This window comes from Palaemon carinicauda, chromosome 28, assembly GCF_036898095.1.
Source record: "Palaemon carinicauda isolate YSFRI2023 chromosome 28, ASM3689809v2, whole genome shotgun sequence".
Taxonomy (NCBI): Eukaryota; Metazoa; Arthropoda; class Malacostraca; order Decapoda; family Palaemonidae; genus Palaemon; species Palaemon carinicauda.
In genome coordinates this window covers 1,103,782-1,119,690 of record NC_090752.1, presented here as the reverse complement: position 1 = coordinate 1,119,690, position 15,909 = coordinate 1,103,782, and the positions used below count along the sequence as shown (strand labels likewise).

At 29.8% G+C, this 15,909-nt stretch overlaps 1 protein-coding gene across 2 annotated transcripts in view; it reads left to right on the top strand.

Moving 5' to 3' along the window:
* The first annotated feature begins 5,628 nt into the window (after positions 1–5,628).
* The window catches only part of LOC137621418 (uncharacterized), a 128,893-nt gene continuing 118,612 nt past the window's right edge, over positions 5,629–15,909 (top strand). For both annotated transcript variants that reach the window (XM_068351717.1, XM_068351718.1), the window contains exon 1: positions 5,629–5,854. The gene's annotated coding sequence lies outside the window, so the exon portion shown is untranslated. The remainder of the gene's footprint in view (positions 5,855–15,909) is intronic.

The following is a 15,909-nucleotide window of genomic DNA, read 5'->3' as shown; positions in this document are numbered from 1 at the left end:
CCTCTATTCTTGGGTAGTGCCATAGCCTCTGTACCATGGTCTTCCACTATCTTGGGTTAGAGTTCTCTTACTTGAGGGTACAACTCGGGCACACTGTTCTATCTAATTTCTCTTCCTATTGTTTTGTTAAAGTTTTTATAGCTTATATAGGAGATATTAATTTTAATGTTATTCTAAAATATTAATTTGTTCCTTGTTTCCTTTCTTCACTGGGCTATTTTCCCTGTTGGAGCCTCTGGCTTTATAGCATTCTGCTTTTCCAACTAGGGTTGTAGCTTAGCAATTAATAATAATAATAATAATAATAATAATAATAATAATAATAATAATAATAACTGTCCTTATAAGCTTATAAGATCTTATTCAAGGTTTCGTAAAAAGTAAATACAATATGAATTTAGTCAACATACCCGGTCCACACAATTTACTCTAAAATGTCAGAGAAATTCAACGTGAGATCGGAAATATATTCATGAAAACGAAGAGAGAACTAGTAGAAACAGACAAATGTGAAGAAAGGAAATTTAAATAAAAGGGAAATACAACAATATATGGGATCAGCTGAACATTCCTCTTATAGCAGACATAGTAGGCCTAAATTGAATGGGAGGGAAAGGAAAGAATAAAAAATGTACTACAAATTAACACTATCATATTTTCATTCATGCTATCTAGTAACTGATTATCTTTTACTCTCCTTTTTGTCAATTGATTTCACCATTTTTACGAATCCACTTATGTCATTTCTTTCCTTTTTTTTTTTTTTTTTTTGAGGAGGAGGAAATGACTTAAAACTTCGTCAGTCACCTAAACATAACTTCGACCTCCTACTCCAATTTTCTTCTTAGTATTCGAGAAGTTTCTAAAAGCTAGTTTGCTTCACATGCTATAGAACTGTCACCTCCTTCATCATTATCTATACATTGTATGCTCATTTCTGCGCCTGTTAAAACACTTGAGTTAAGTATACACTCGGTTTCATACAATTCTACATAGACCTATTCCATTGCTAACATTTAATTTCAGCCTTCATTTATGAATAGGCCTATCATGAAACCCCTTAACCATTCGCTATATTATTTTTCACCGTATCATTATTATTATTATTATTATTATCTAAGCTACAACCCTAATTGAAAAAGCAATTTGCTATAAGCCCAAGGGCCCCAACAGGAAAAAATAGCCCAGTGAGGAAAGGAAACAAGGAAATAGATAAACGACATAAGAAGTAAGGAACAATTCAAACAAAATATTTTAAAAACATTAACAACATTAAAACAAATATTTCATATATGAACTATAAAAGGACTTATATAAGCCTGTTCAACATAAAGACATTTGCTGCGAGTTTTTGGTAACTGTAATATAGCAGGTGTTATAATATACAATATATCAGGTATTATAATCTACAATATACCTGGTATTATAACCTACAATATAGAAGATATCAATAGCCCAAATATAGCAGATATTAAAAGGCCGATATAGCAGGTATTATAACCTACAATATAGCAGATATTATAAACTATAATATAGCAGGTACTATAACCTACAATATAGCAAGTATCACAATCTAGAATATATTATGTATTGGAATAGACAAATAGCAGGTACCCTAATCTACAAAAGAGTTATAAGCTACGCTATAACCGCATTATAATCTACAGGTATCATAATCAATAACGTACAATATAGCAGGTACAGTACTATAATCTATAATATAACAAGTATCGTCATTCACAATATTGCAAGTATCATAATGTACAATATAGCAGGTAAAATAATGTACAATATAAAAGGTATTGCAAACTACAATATATCAAGTATAATTATGTACAATATAGCAGGTATGATAATGTACATTTTAGCAGGTGTCATAATGTACAATATAAAAGGTATTGTTAACTACAATATAGCAAGTACCACCATGTTTAATATAGCAGGTATAATGATGTACAATTTAGCAGGTGTCATAACGTAAGATAGAAAAGGTATTGTGAACTACAATATAGCAAGTATAGTCAAATACAATACAGTCGGTATGTTAACATACAATATAGAAGATATTGTAAACTACAATATAGCAAGTATTATAACGGCAAGCAAAACACGTTCACTAATGGTATTGAAATAATATTCTTCTATGGATAATTCATAATACATGAAAATAAGAAACGACATACAGGTACACACACACACACTCTCTCTCTCTCTCTCTCTCTCTCTCTCTCTCTCTCTCTCTCTCTCTCTCTCTCTCTCTCTCTCTCTCTCTCTCTCTCTTATCCATGCACTTAAGAGAAATGAAACCATCTTTATGAAACTTAGACAATGGGCAAAGGAAATTTGATGGTAGAGGCTGACATAGAACAAAAACAGACGCGTGTGGAAGGACGTCTGAGGCCTTTGTCCTGCAGTCGACTAGAAAAGGCTTACACACACACACACACACACACACATATATATATATATATATATATATATATATATATATATATATATATATATATATATATATATATATATATATATATATATATATATATATATTTCTTTGCGGTCCCGCCCATCGGCAAAACATATTACGACTCGGTCTATCTCCTTCCCTTGGGTAGAAGAGAGGGGAGTAGTCATACCCTAGTGAGAGAGGTTGTAGTTAGGAAAGGGGGTTGTGTGTGTGTACGCATTTCTATTCAAATATCTAGTCATTGTTGACGGGTCGCATACACTAGTAAACGCATAAACAACTAAGAAAATAAGTTTTCATAAATCAGAAAAAATACATTAGAATATCACAACACAAGTGTGGAACTTACTCGGTAAAATTAGTTTCTATAGACTCATCATCATCATCATCTCCTCCTAGGCCTATTGACGCAAAGGGCCTCGGTTAGATTTCGCCAGTCGTCTCTATCTTGACCTTATAAATCAATCCTTCTCCATTCACCATCTCCTACTTCACGCTTCATAGTCCTCAGCCACGTAGACCTATGTCTTCCAACTCTTCTAGTGCCTTTTGGAGCCCAGTTGAAAGTTTGGTGAACTAATCTAGAAAATAAAATTCAAGGTCCAACGACAGGTTGTTTACGCTGAAAATGGAGAACGTAGCTAATTGGGCAGTTTAATGTTAGGCATAGTTGTTTAATGAAAAGAGACTGAAAGAGACTGTTAGTTGTCTGAGATAATGTTATTATGTAAAGTCAGAAAAGCACTTAGCCACTATGTATCCCATTGTTAATTTCAAGTTTGCTTTTTTAAAGAATTCATTAAATTAAAATTCAGATGCTCCTCCGAAAATAATACTGTCGTTGTTGTGGTGGCCTGAGTGACAACGTGCCAGACTGGGGTTCGAGTCCCGCTCAGACTCGTTAGTTCCTTTTGTCACTGCAACCTCACTATCATTGTGAACTAAGGAGTCGGGTTGGGGGAGCCTATAAGTCTGTAAGTCATTAGCAGTCATTGCCTGGCCCTCCTTGTTCCTAGCTTGGGTAGAGAGGGTGCTTGGGCACTGATCATATATATATATATATATATATATATATATATATATATATATATATATATATATATATATATATATATATATATATATATAATCGGGTATTATGGTGGAGACGGGTTTATTTCAAATCCACTGACAGATTCCTGATATTTCCTGCATTCTGGTAAGCAAGCTTTGCAAGTCCTGTGGTGTTCTGCTAATAAGGGCAGCATTACCAGCATACTCTGAGTCAACTAATTTTCTGTTACCAATCCAGGCCAATCCTTCTCCACCATCCCCAACTGTTCAATGCATTACAAAATCCATGAGGAGGATAAACAACATAAGTGACAACACATTCCCTTGGAGTACACCACTGTTCACTGGAAATTCATTTGATAAGACTACACTAACATTAACTTTGCACTTGCTATGCTCATGAAGAGACTTAATCAAATTTATATTTTAAGAGGAACTCCATAATAACGCAGAAATCTCCATAATAATAATAATAATAATAATAATAATAATAATAATAATAATAATAATAATAATATTAATTTAAGTTATAATATTGATGAAAGTTGTGCAAATCTATCTAATATATATTATTTCCTTTCCTTACTTGGTTATTTTCCCTGTTGGAGCCCCTAGGCTTATAGCATTCTGCTTTACCAACTAGGGTTGTAGCTTAGCAAATAATAATAATAATAATGATAATTATTATTATTATTATTATTATCATTATTATTATTCGGCAAATGGCTATTAATCTGTCGAAGAGAGAGAGAGAGAGAGAGAGAGAGAGAGAGAGAGAGAGAGAGAGAGAGAGAGAGAGAGAGAGAGAGAGAGAGAGAGAGAGAGTGTGTGTGTGTGTCTTGGAATATGTTCCTACTTAATGTAATATTACGCATGTCACTTTCAGGAAATTGTGAGTCATGACAGCGGACAAGTTTTTTTTACCCATTTCGATATCACGAGGAATTTTGAAATTATTCTAACTTCGGAAATATTTATATTCTCAGAAAGATATGAACTCAAAGCACTTCTTTATTTAAAGCATTATGATTAAACTACACAATTCCTGATGTATTTAGTTCGACGAGCGAATTGCTTGCCCACAATCCCTTCGATAGAAGCGTAGGATATCCGAAATAGGTAGAAGGATATTCCTAATTTCCTATAGTGAAAGATCGCGCGAGGTAGGATAATCAAAGTTATCGATTGCTATAATCTAAAGGTTATCGTCTTTTAGTAGAAAACTAAACTTACAATTTTAATATGGATAAAATAAATTACAGAAAGACCTCAAGAATATGTAATATATAAAATACCATAAAATCCTTCTGACGAAGGTAAACAAATAGTTTTTAATTCAAACGGTAGAAATGTATCAATGACGTCATGAGAAGATATTGTTACCTTCAGCCATAATCTTAAGGTTACTGTTTTTCTCATTAGAAAACAAATATTACACTTTAATTATGAATGAAATAGATTAGATAAATAACTAAAACAATAAATAATATATAAATGATCAGAAAACTATTCTTCTGTAGGTAAGAAAATTAATTTTTAATTCAAACGATGAAAACATATCAAAACGTCATAGAAGAGTTGCTACCTGCATCAGAAGTTTTAAGTTTACCGTTTTTCTCAGTAGAAAACGAATATTAAACTTTAATTATAAATAAAATAGATTAAGTAAATAATCAAAACAATAAATAATATATAAAATGATCATAAAATAATTTCTTCGGAGGTAAAAAAATTAGTTTTTAATTCAAACGATGGAAACTCATCAATGACGTCACGAATCGGTGTCATTACCAGCAGGTGAGGGAGACTTCTCGGAGTTTCGCTGCCGCCATGGGTGCCATTCGTACGATAATTGTCTTACATGTACGATTATTTTAGGTCCGGTACGATGTACGATACATACCTTAGGTATATACATATGTGTGGTGTGTGGGTTTAATTAAACAATTATACTAAAATATTTTGAAACAAGTCAATCATGTAACTCCTTAATAATTATATTGAAACTGTATGATAGTTTTGGTTGAAAAACGACAATTTTAAGGCTCATGTACGATAATCTGGCAACCCTGGCGCCGCCAATTTTGTAAACACGTCAGTTGTATATTGTGCATCGCTCGGCACCAGACGTAGCGCCACGAATTTCGAACGACTTTTTGAGAGTGAGTGCGTGTCTTTGCTAAATTACACCCTTGACAGATGAATTAGTTATTCAATTATCTATCAGTGATCGAATTTGGCTCGTTAGTGCAGTCGTTGGATCGTCAATCGAAGTTCGGTCGAAACAATTTTCAAAATCTGCCACGTTTTTCAGAGGATGGTTCACGTTATCAACAGGTAAATATTAAATTTCGAAGGTTTTTCCGTTTTATTTTGATATATTTTAAGTCATAGAAATCTTTATATATATACAATGAATGTTTATAAGCTGATTTCACAATATATATGAATATATGTACTTTATATCAAACGGCTAAGGAATAAGTATATATTTATTGTAGGAAGTTATGGAATTTCACCTAAAACATGAGCTTAAGTCTATGTCTTCAGAAATTATTATTGTTGTTGTTGTTGTTGTTGTTGTTTGTTGTTGTTGTTGTTGGTGTTGTTATCTAGGCTACTGCCCTAGTTGAAAAAAACAGGTTGCTATAAGCCCAAGGACTCCAACAGGGGAACTAGCCCTGTGAGAGAGGGAAGTACAGTATTATTATTACTACTACTACTACTACTACTACTACTACTACTACTACTACTACTAGATAATCTATAACCCTAGTTGGAAAAAGCAGGATGCTATAAGCCCAAAGATTCCAACAGGGGAACTAGCCCTGTGAGAGAGGGTAGTACATTATTATTATTATTATTATTATTATTATTATTACTACTTACTACTACTACTACTACTACTACTACTAGACAATCTATAACCCTGGTTGAAAAAGCATGATGCTATAAGCCTAAGGGTTCAAACAGGAAAAAATAGCTTTGTGAGAAAAGGAACTAAGGATATAATTAAATTAGGAAAAATAACAAATAAAGAATATAAAATAGCATATCAGTAACAACGTTAAAATAAATCTATCATATATATACTATGAAGATAGACTCATGTCAATCTCTTCAGTATAAAAACATTCGCTGCAAGTTTGAAATTCTGAAGTTCCACCGATTCAACTGCCTGATTAGGAAGATCATTCCACAATCTGGTCACAGCTGGAATAATACTTCTAGTGTAGTGTAGTTTTGAACCTTAGGAAATCAAAGAAGGGAAAGACGTTTATATATCTATATATATATATATATATATATATATATATATATATATATATATATATAGGCCTATATATATATATATATATATATATATATAGGCCTATATATATATATTTTACATATACATAGGCCTATATATATATATATATACATATACATAGGCCTATATATATATATATATATATATATATACATATACATAGGCCTATATATACATATATATACAGTATATATTATATATTACATATACATAGGCCTATATATTTATATATATATATATATATATATATATATATATATATATATATATATATATATATATATATATATATATATATATAATTCGAAATTCCGTTTCCTGGTTTAGCAATTTTTATAATGTCGATATTGACGATACTTTTAAACGAACACATCTCCATGTTAGTCATCCAAAACCAAAGCTATTGTTACGATAGCTTTTGTTTCATTAATGTATTGTAACCGGTGTTTAATTCACGTAAAATACCAGAACTGGTTTTCTGGTATTATATTTTAATAGATAAAATCATGAAAATGGTCTTAAAGTTTATCCTGTTTGCACCATGTTGCGGTAGTTCTCTCTCTCTCTCTCTCTCTCTCTCTCTCTCTCTCTCTCTCTCTCTCTCTCTCTCTTGTACCATAGCCTCAGTACCACGGTCTTCCTCTGTCTTGGGGTAGAGTTCTCTTGCTTGAGGGTAGGTCTACACTCATGCACACCTTTCTATCTTATTTCTCTTCTTGTTATTTTGAAGTTTTTATAGTTTATGCGAGATATATTTTAATGTTGTTACAATTCTTAAAATTTTTATTTTTATTGTTCATTACGTCACTTGTAGGTTATGTATTTCCTTGTTTCCTTTCCTCACTAGGCTATTGATCCGTTGGAGTCCTTGGGCTTATAGCATCCTGCTTTTCCAACCAGGGTTTTAGCTTAGCAAGTAATTATAACAAACAGTGTCAGTCAATGCCATGTGGCTATTTATGAATAGTTACAATGCATAGTTATTTCAAAACTTTTTTTTCACAAAGCTGACTTTGTTAAACTTGTGTGAGTGGCGAAGCGTTAAGATTATCGAATTAACTTTTGCTATGAATGAGTAGATTAAACTTTTTTTATTAATCATTATTATATCTGAAATTAATTAATGTATGCAAGTCTGCTTTCATTGTTTTAGATGTTAGTTAATGTTTTGCCTATAAACACAATTGGATGGTGTATACATTATCATATATACACAGAGGCCAGTGAATATATATATATATATATATATATATATATATATATATATATATATATATATATATATATATATATATATATGTGTGTGTGTGTGTGTGTGTGTGTGTGTATGCCTATTGACACAAAGGGTCTCGGTTAGATTTCGCCAGTCGTCTCTATCTTGAGCTTTTAAAACGATACTTCTCCATTCATCATCTACTTCGCGCTTCATAGTCCTCAGCCATGTAGGCCTAGGTTATGCAATTCTTCTAGTGCCTTGTGGAGCCCAGTTGAAAGTTTGGTGAACTAATCCCTTTTCGGGAGCGTGCGTTTGTATGTGTGATTGATTTGCGTAAATTAATTAATGTTGTGAATGACATAAGACTCCCAACGGTCAATGAATGACTATTTTACTACAACTGTAGTTTGTAGTCCCATGAATGGTAGAAAGTCTCTTTGAAAAAAAAGTAGAAACACACAGAGCTTTCTTTTTCCTCATCTTCTTTTAGAACAATGTTTAAATACACATAATGTTAATACATTACTATTTTCCTCTGTCCTCTATCCTTGTACACACATACATGCGTCTATATGTATGTGTGAGTTTGATATTCATAGATAGTTAAAATTAATTATGATTACGAAGATGTCTAATAATTTTGCTTATTAATGTAATGTTTAAAATTAACTTGGTTCTTTCTTAGATAATTTTAAAAGGTAAAAAGAAACTATATATTTAATTGATTTTCGTTATTTGTAAAATATAGTGTATGAGTCTAAATGACATACATAATTTCAAATTTTAAACTCAATATTGATAAAGGAAAAGACTGCAGATTTGATATATTTGTACAGTGTGTGTATATATACAAATAGGCCTATATATACTATATATATATATATATATATATATATATATATATATATATATCTATATATCATTATCATCATTATCAGCCGTTACTAGTCAACTGCAGAACAAAGGCCTCAGACATGTACTATTCTTCCACTTGCGTCTGTTATATATATATATATATATATATATATATATATATATATATATATATATATATACATTATATATATACATATATATACATTATATATATATTTATATATACATTATATATATATATATGTTTATATATATATATATATATATATATATATATATAATGCGTTTAGAACTTATTTTTATTTATTAACTGGATGATTACATTATGTTTTCATCAATTAATTACTGTAACAGTTATCAATTCAAGTCAAAGCATTAAAGGTCAATGTTAAAATCGCTCTCTCTCTCTCTCTCTCTCTCTCTCTCTCTCTCTCTCTCTCTCTCTCTCTCTCTCTCTCTCTCTCTCTCTCGGTCTTTGCTTTCGTTGAGATTTGCCCATAGAATCGAATTAAATCCTTCATCACCTTTATAGATGTTTGGTGAGTCTTATATTTTTCAAGTATGTATGCATGTATGTATATATGTAAGGTTTTATGTATGTATGTTTGTTATGTAAGCTTTTATGTATGTATGTATGTATGTATACCAGTTTATTCACAAGACATTCAAGGAACATTTTTTCATATTTATGATTTTCTTGACTGATATTATTATTATTATTATTATTATTATTATTATTATTATTATTGTTATCATTATTATTATCGTTACTCTTATTATTATCATTATTATTATTATTATTATTGTTATCATCATTATTATAATTTATTATTATTATATTATTATTATATTATTATTATTATTATTATTTTTATTATTATTATTATAATTATTATCATTATTATTATTATTATTATTATCATTATTATTATTATAATTATTATTATTATCATTATCATTATTATTATTATTATTATAATCATTATCATTATTATTATTATTATTATTATTATTACCATTATTATTATTATTATTATTATCATCATCATTATTACTACTGCTGAACCTAAAATACAAAATTTCCAACCTCGCTCCATACTGTCGAAAAAAAAATTGCCCCTCAAAAAAAAGAAAAAAAAAAAAGAACGAAATTGCAGTACTAATAAAATCATTTTAGTCGGGCAATTTAGGAATTCCGGGTAAACTAGGGAGTGCCGGATCTAATCTTAAATTGACACTATGCTCGTTGGAAATGGTCGGGTGGGAATCTCCGCTGAAATGAATGATGGTGATTATCTGTGTGTTGTTTTTATTGTTGTTGTTATTATTATTATTATCAAACTTATTGTTATTATTATGATTGTTATCATTATTATTGTTGTTGTTTTTGTTGGTGTTTTATTATTGTTGTTGTTGGTGTTGTTGTTATTTTGTTGTCGTTGTTCTTATTGTTTTTGTTGTTGTTATTATCATTATTATTATTGTTGTTGTCATTGTTGTTGCTGTTATTGTTGTCATTTTGTTATTATTTTTATTATTATCATTGTTGTTGTTGTTTTGATATTATTATTATAATTATTATTATTTTATTATTATTATTATTATTATTATTAGTAGTAGTAGTAGTAGTAGTGGTAGTAGTAGTAGTAGTAGTAGTAGTAGTAGTAGTAGTAGTTAAACTACAGCCCTAGTTGGAAAAACAAGATGCTACAAGCCCAAGAGCTCCATCAGGGAAAAATAGCCCAGTGAGGCAAGGAAATAAGGAAACGGATAAACTATATAAAAATAATAAAACAATCATTTAAACGTTGTTAATGATCTTACTATATTTATTTTAATTTTCAAAATCATTTTATCTCATATATAGTTTATTCATTTCTCTATTCTATCTGCATTTGACTACTTATCTCCCACTTCACGCTTCATAGTCCTCAGCCATGTAGGCTTGGGTCTTACAACTCTTCTAGTGCCCTGTGGAGCCCAGTTAAACGTTTGGTGAACCAATCTCTCTTGGGGAATGCGAAGAGCATGCTCAAACCATCTCCATCTACCCCTCACCATGATCTCATCCACACAAGGCACTCTTGTAATCTCCCTTATAGTTTCATTTCTAATCCTGTCCTGCCATTTAATTATTATTATTATTGTTACTTGCTAAGCTACAACCCTAGTTGGAAAACCTGGATGCTATAAGCCCAAGGGCTCCAACAAGGAAAATAGCCCAGTGAGGAAAGGAAGAAAGGAAAATACAATATTTTAAGAAGAGTAACAACATTAGAATAAATATCTCCTATATGAACTATCAAAACTTTAACAAAACAACAGGAAAAGAAATAAGATAGAATAGTGTGCTCGAGTTTACCCTCAAGCAAGATAACTCTAACCCAAGACAGTGGAAGACCTTGGTACAGAGGCTATAGCACTACCCAAAACTAGAGAACAATGGTTTAATTTTGGAGTGTCCTAGAAGAGCTACTTACCATAGCCAAAGAGTTTCTTCTACCCTTTAAAAGGGGGAAAGAGGGCTAGTAATCATAATAATGATAATAAATTATAAAGAATATCATTCACATTAGAAATGCTTTACGAATAAAAGAAACTTTGATCTTATTTATAGATATGACGAAAACTAAGACACCCGATTAAATGTCACCGTAATAATATCTTGTCCTTTGGAAGCGTCTTCCTATATCAGGCCTCGTCAATACTAGGTTTGACGTCATGAGGCCTCACAACGACGGGTAGCGGCGAAAAAGTAAGGCTCACGACGTGCTTACGTGAATTAGTAAAAAGCTGCGAGTTGTTTTTGGGCGGGTAGTGCTAAGGCGAGAGTTTTGTAGCCCGGCTTTGGTTTCGTAGGTCTATGTATATGTATATATATATAGGCCTATATATATAATTTATATATACTGTATATATATATATATATATATATATATATATATATATACTGTATATATATATATATATATATATATATATATATATATATATTTATTCATATATATACTGTACTGTATGTATATATATATATATATATATATATATATATTTATATATATATATATATATATATATATATTTTATATATATATATATATATATATAGTACAGTATATATATGAATATATATATGTATATATATATGTGTGAGTGTATATACTGTATATATATATATATATATATATATATATATATATATATACAGTACAGTATATATATGAATATATATATGTATATATATGTGTGTGAGTGTATATATATATATATATTATATATATACAGTACAGTATATATATGAATATATATATATGTATATATATATGTGTGAGTGTATATATATATATATATATATATATATATATATATATATATATATATATGTATATATACAGTACAGTATATATATGAATATATATATGTATATATATATATGTGCATATATATAAATATATATATATATATATATATATATATATATATATATATGAATGTATATATATATATATATATATATATATATGAATATATATATGTATATATATAAATATACATATATATATATATATATATATATATATATATATATATATCTGTGTGTGTGTCCCTTACCATGGTGAAAGGTTTTGAGTATCGCCATGATCAACAAAGCTGTATTAGTCAGGGCCATCCATACTAGAGATGGCTGTATCAATTTATAATTTTCCACATTACCTTTCATCGGTATTATAGCAAATGAAATTTTAATTACAGTCCAAGTTTTATTTGTCTTCACAATCAAATCTCTATTTTCTTTGAATGCTGTTTATGATGTTATTGTTGTTTTTGTTGTTGTTGCAATTGTTGTTATTATTGTTGTTGTTGCCGAATTATTGTTGTTTTTTGTTGTTGCAATTGTTGTTGTTATTATTGACGAAATGTTGTTTTTGCCGAATGGTGGTTGTTGTTGTTGTTGAAACAATTGTTGTTGTTGTTGTTGTTGCCGCTTTATATATATATATATATATATATATATATATATATATATATATATATATATATAAACGAATGACTACTCTATCTCTCCCAGTCCTCGGGTAGGGAAGAGAGAGAGAGAGTAGTCATACCGTGGTGAAAGGAAGTATCCTGACAAGTACACTCGGAAACCAAAATTTCCCACAAATTGCCGAAACTGCCGTGTTGTACTTAGGAAACGAGGAGGGGGTGGGAAGGGTTGAATCTGTGCGTGAGTGTGCATTATCTATCTAAAAGCCGTCATTTTTTGACGGGTTGCGTATACTAGTGTATAATATACATATATCTTGTTTAAACATCCTGGTGCCATTGTATAAATTATTTAGCGATGCAAAATGAAAGACCATTGTTTATATAAACAATTACGGAAAGTACTGAGCAAGGGTGCCGGATGTGACGTCATTCGAAGGACATATACACTCTCTCTCTCTCTCTCTCTCTCTCTCTCTCTCTCTCTCTCTCTCTCTGCGTAGTTGATTAATTATTTTGCTCGTGCGTATAGTCTGTATAAATGTTCGCATATTTAAATTTGAACAGCTGCACATGTTTCGAATTAATAGAATTTTTTTCGCAAATAGATTTTTATGCTAATGCAGTGGTGTTTACATTTTTATAATATTTGTTTATGTGTTTATTTGTTTCTTCAATTTCATATATGTATATATATATATATATATATATATATATATATATATATATAAATATATATATATATATATATATATATATAGTATATATGTGTGTATATATATAAAGTATATATTATATATATGTGTATATATATATATGTGTATATATATATATATATAATATATATATATATATATATATATATATATATATATATATAGAGAGAGAGAGAGAGAGAGAGAGAGAGAGAGAGAGAGAGAGAGAGAGAGAGAGAGAGATGAGTTACAGTACATATATATATATATATATATGTATATATATATAATATATATATATATATATATATATATATATATATACCGTAACCTCTCTCTCTCTCTCTCTCTCTCTCTCTCTCTCTCTCTCTCTCTCTCTATATATATATATATATATATATATATATATTTATATATATTATATATACATATACATTATACATACATACATACATACATACATACATACATACATATATAAATATATATACCGTACACATACCGGAAAATCCCACCTAAAATTCCCAATAACCCATACAACCGAACCCACTTTCCCCGAACAGGAAATCATTCAACGCCAAGCAGTTCTGATTATGTCACTGAGAATCTACGGAAATACCCTCATTAAACTCAAAGGTTTTTATTATGCTATAAGGGGAAGTGTGACGTTTGGTTCTGAAAAGCCTGATTTGAAGCCTGGGTGCCGTAGCCTATTTGGCACCAGACGTATTTTGGCCCGGGTTTGATGTGTGGTATTGGGGGGCTATAGGTTATGGTAATGCGTTGTACGTACTGATATACAAAACATACATACATTTATATATATGTGTTATATATATATATATATATATATATATATATATATATATTATATAGTATATATAAAAATCAGTATATCTATATCTATATATACTGTATATATATGTGTGTATATATTATATGTATATATATATATATATATATATATATATATATATATAAATTCAGTATATCTATATCTATTATACTGTATATATATGTATGTATTTTTATATATATATATATATATATATATATATACATATATATATATATATATATATATATATTATATATATATCTGTATCTTTATAAATCCATAGGATTTTACAAACACACATATATACTGTATATATATATATATATATATATATATATATATATATATATTATATATATATATATATGGATGAGAGAGAGAGAGAGAGAGAGAGATGAGAGAGAGAGAGAGAGGGAGAGAGAGAGAGGAGAGGAGAGAGAGAGAGAGATCCATAAGCATAATAAATCCATACTTTATGAAAAATCTTCTGCTTAAAAACTAAAAAAAAAAGATCGAATTTCTACACAAATTAACTATTTCACGAAGAGCTTTAATACTACACTCAACTCCACCCATTGAGCCGGGCTTGAGACCGGCTTGTGTTTATAGGAAGGGTCAGAAACTCTCTCTCTCTCTCTCTCTCTCTCTCTCTCTCTCTCTCTCTCTCTCTCTCTCTCTCTCTCTGAATGTCAAGGCTTTTCCACTCTTAACTAGTCACGTTTGTTCAATAAACTGAAAACACAAAGGGAACGTGATTAAAGAGAATGAATCAATTAGAGTTCTTTTGCTTGAGGGTCCACTCGGGCACACTATTCTATCTTCTGTCTTATTTCTCTTCCTCTTGTTTTGTTAAATTTTTTATAGTTTATATATGAGATATTTAATTTAATGTTACTCTTCTTGAAATATTTTATTTTTCCTTAAGTTTCCTTTCCTCACTGGGGTATTTTCCCTGTTGGAGCCCCTGGGCTTATAGCATCCTGCTTTAACCAAATAGGGTTGTAGCCTAGCAAGTAATAATAATTATGATAATAATAATAATGATGATAATAATAATAATGATGATAATAATAATAATAACAAATAAGCAAATGATGAAAACTATTTGCTTACTTTGCATGCAATAGTGTGTTTACGTTTTCTATAACTTGATTCTTCTTTTATTAGCTGTTTCCCCCCCCCCATTCGTATGGAGTAAGCACTATTGCCTTCTTCGAAGGACTTTTTTGCTTTGGGGTAGACCGTAGTCCCGATCGGCTGCCCTGCCTGACATCGCCTGATTATGTTAATTGGATATTTTGCTTGACCCTGACCTTGAACTTCCAAAATTTAATAATTTCCAGCTTTTTACATAACTGTTAATCCCTGCAAGTTTCATCACTCTACGATAAAAATTATGGCCAGGAAGCTGTTCACAAACACACACGCACAAAGAAGTACACAAACAGGTGGTATAACCTAACCTCCTTC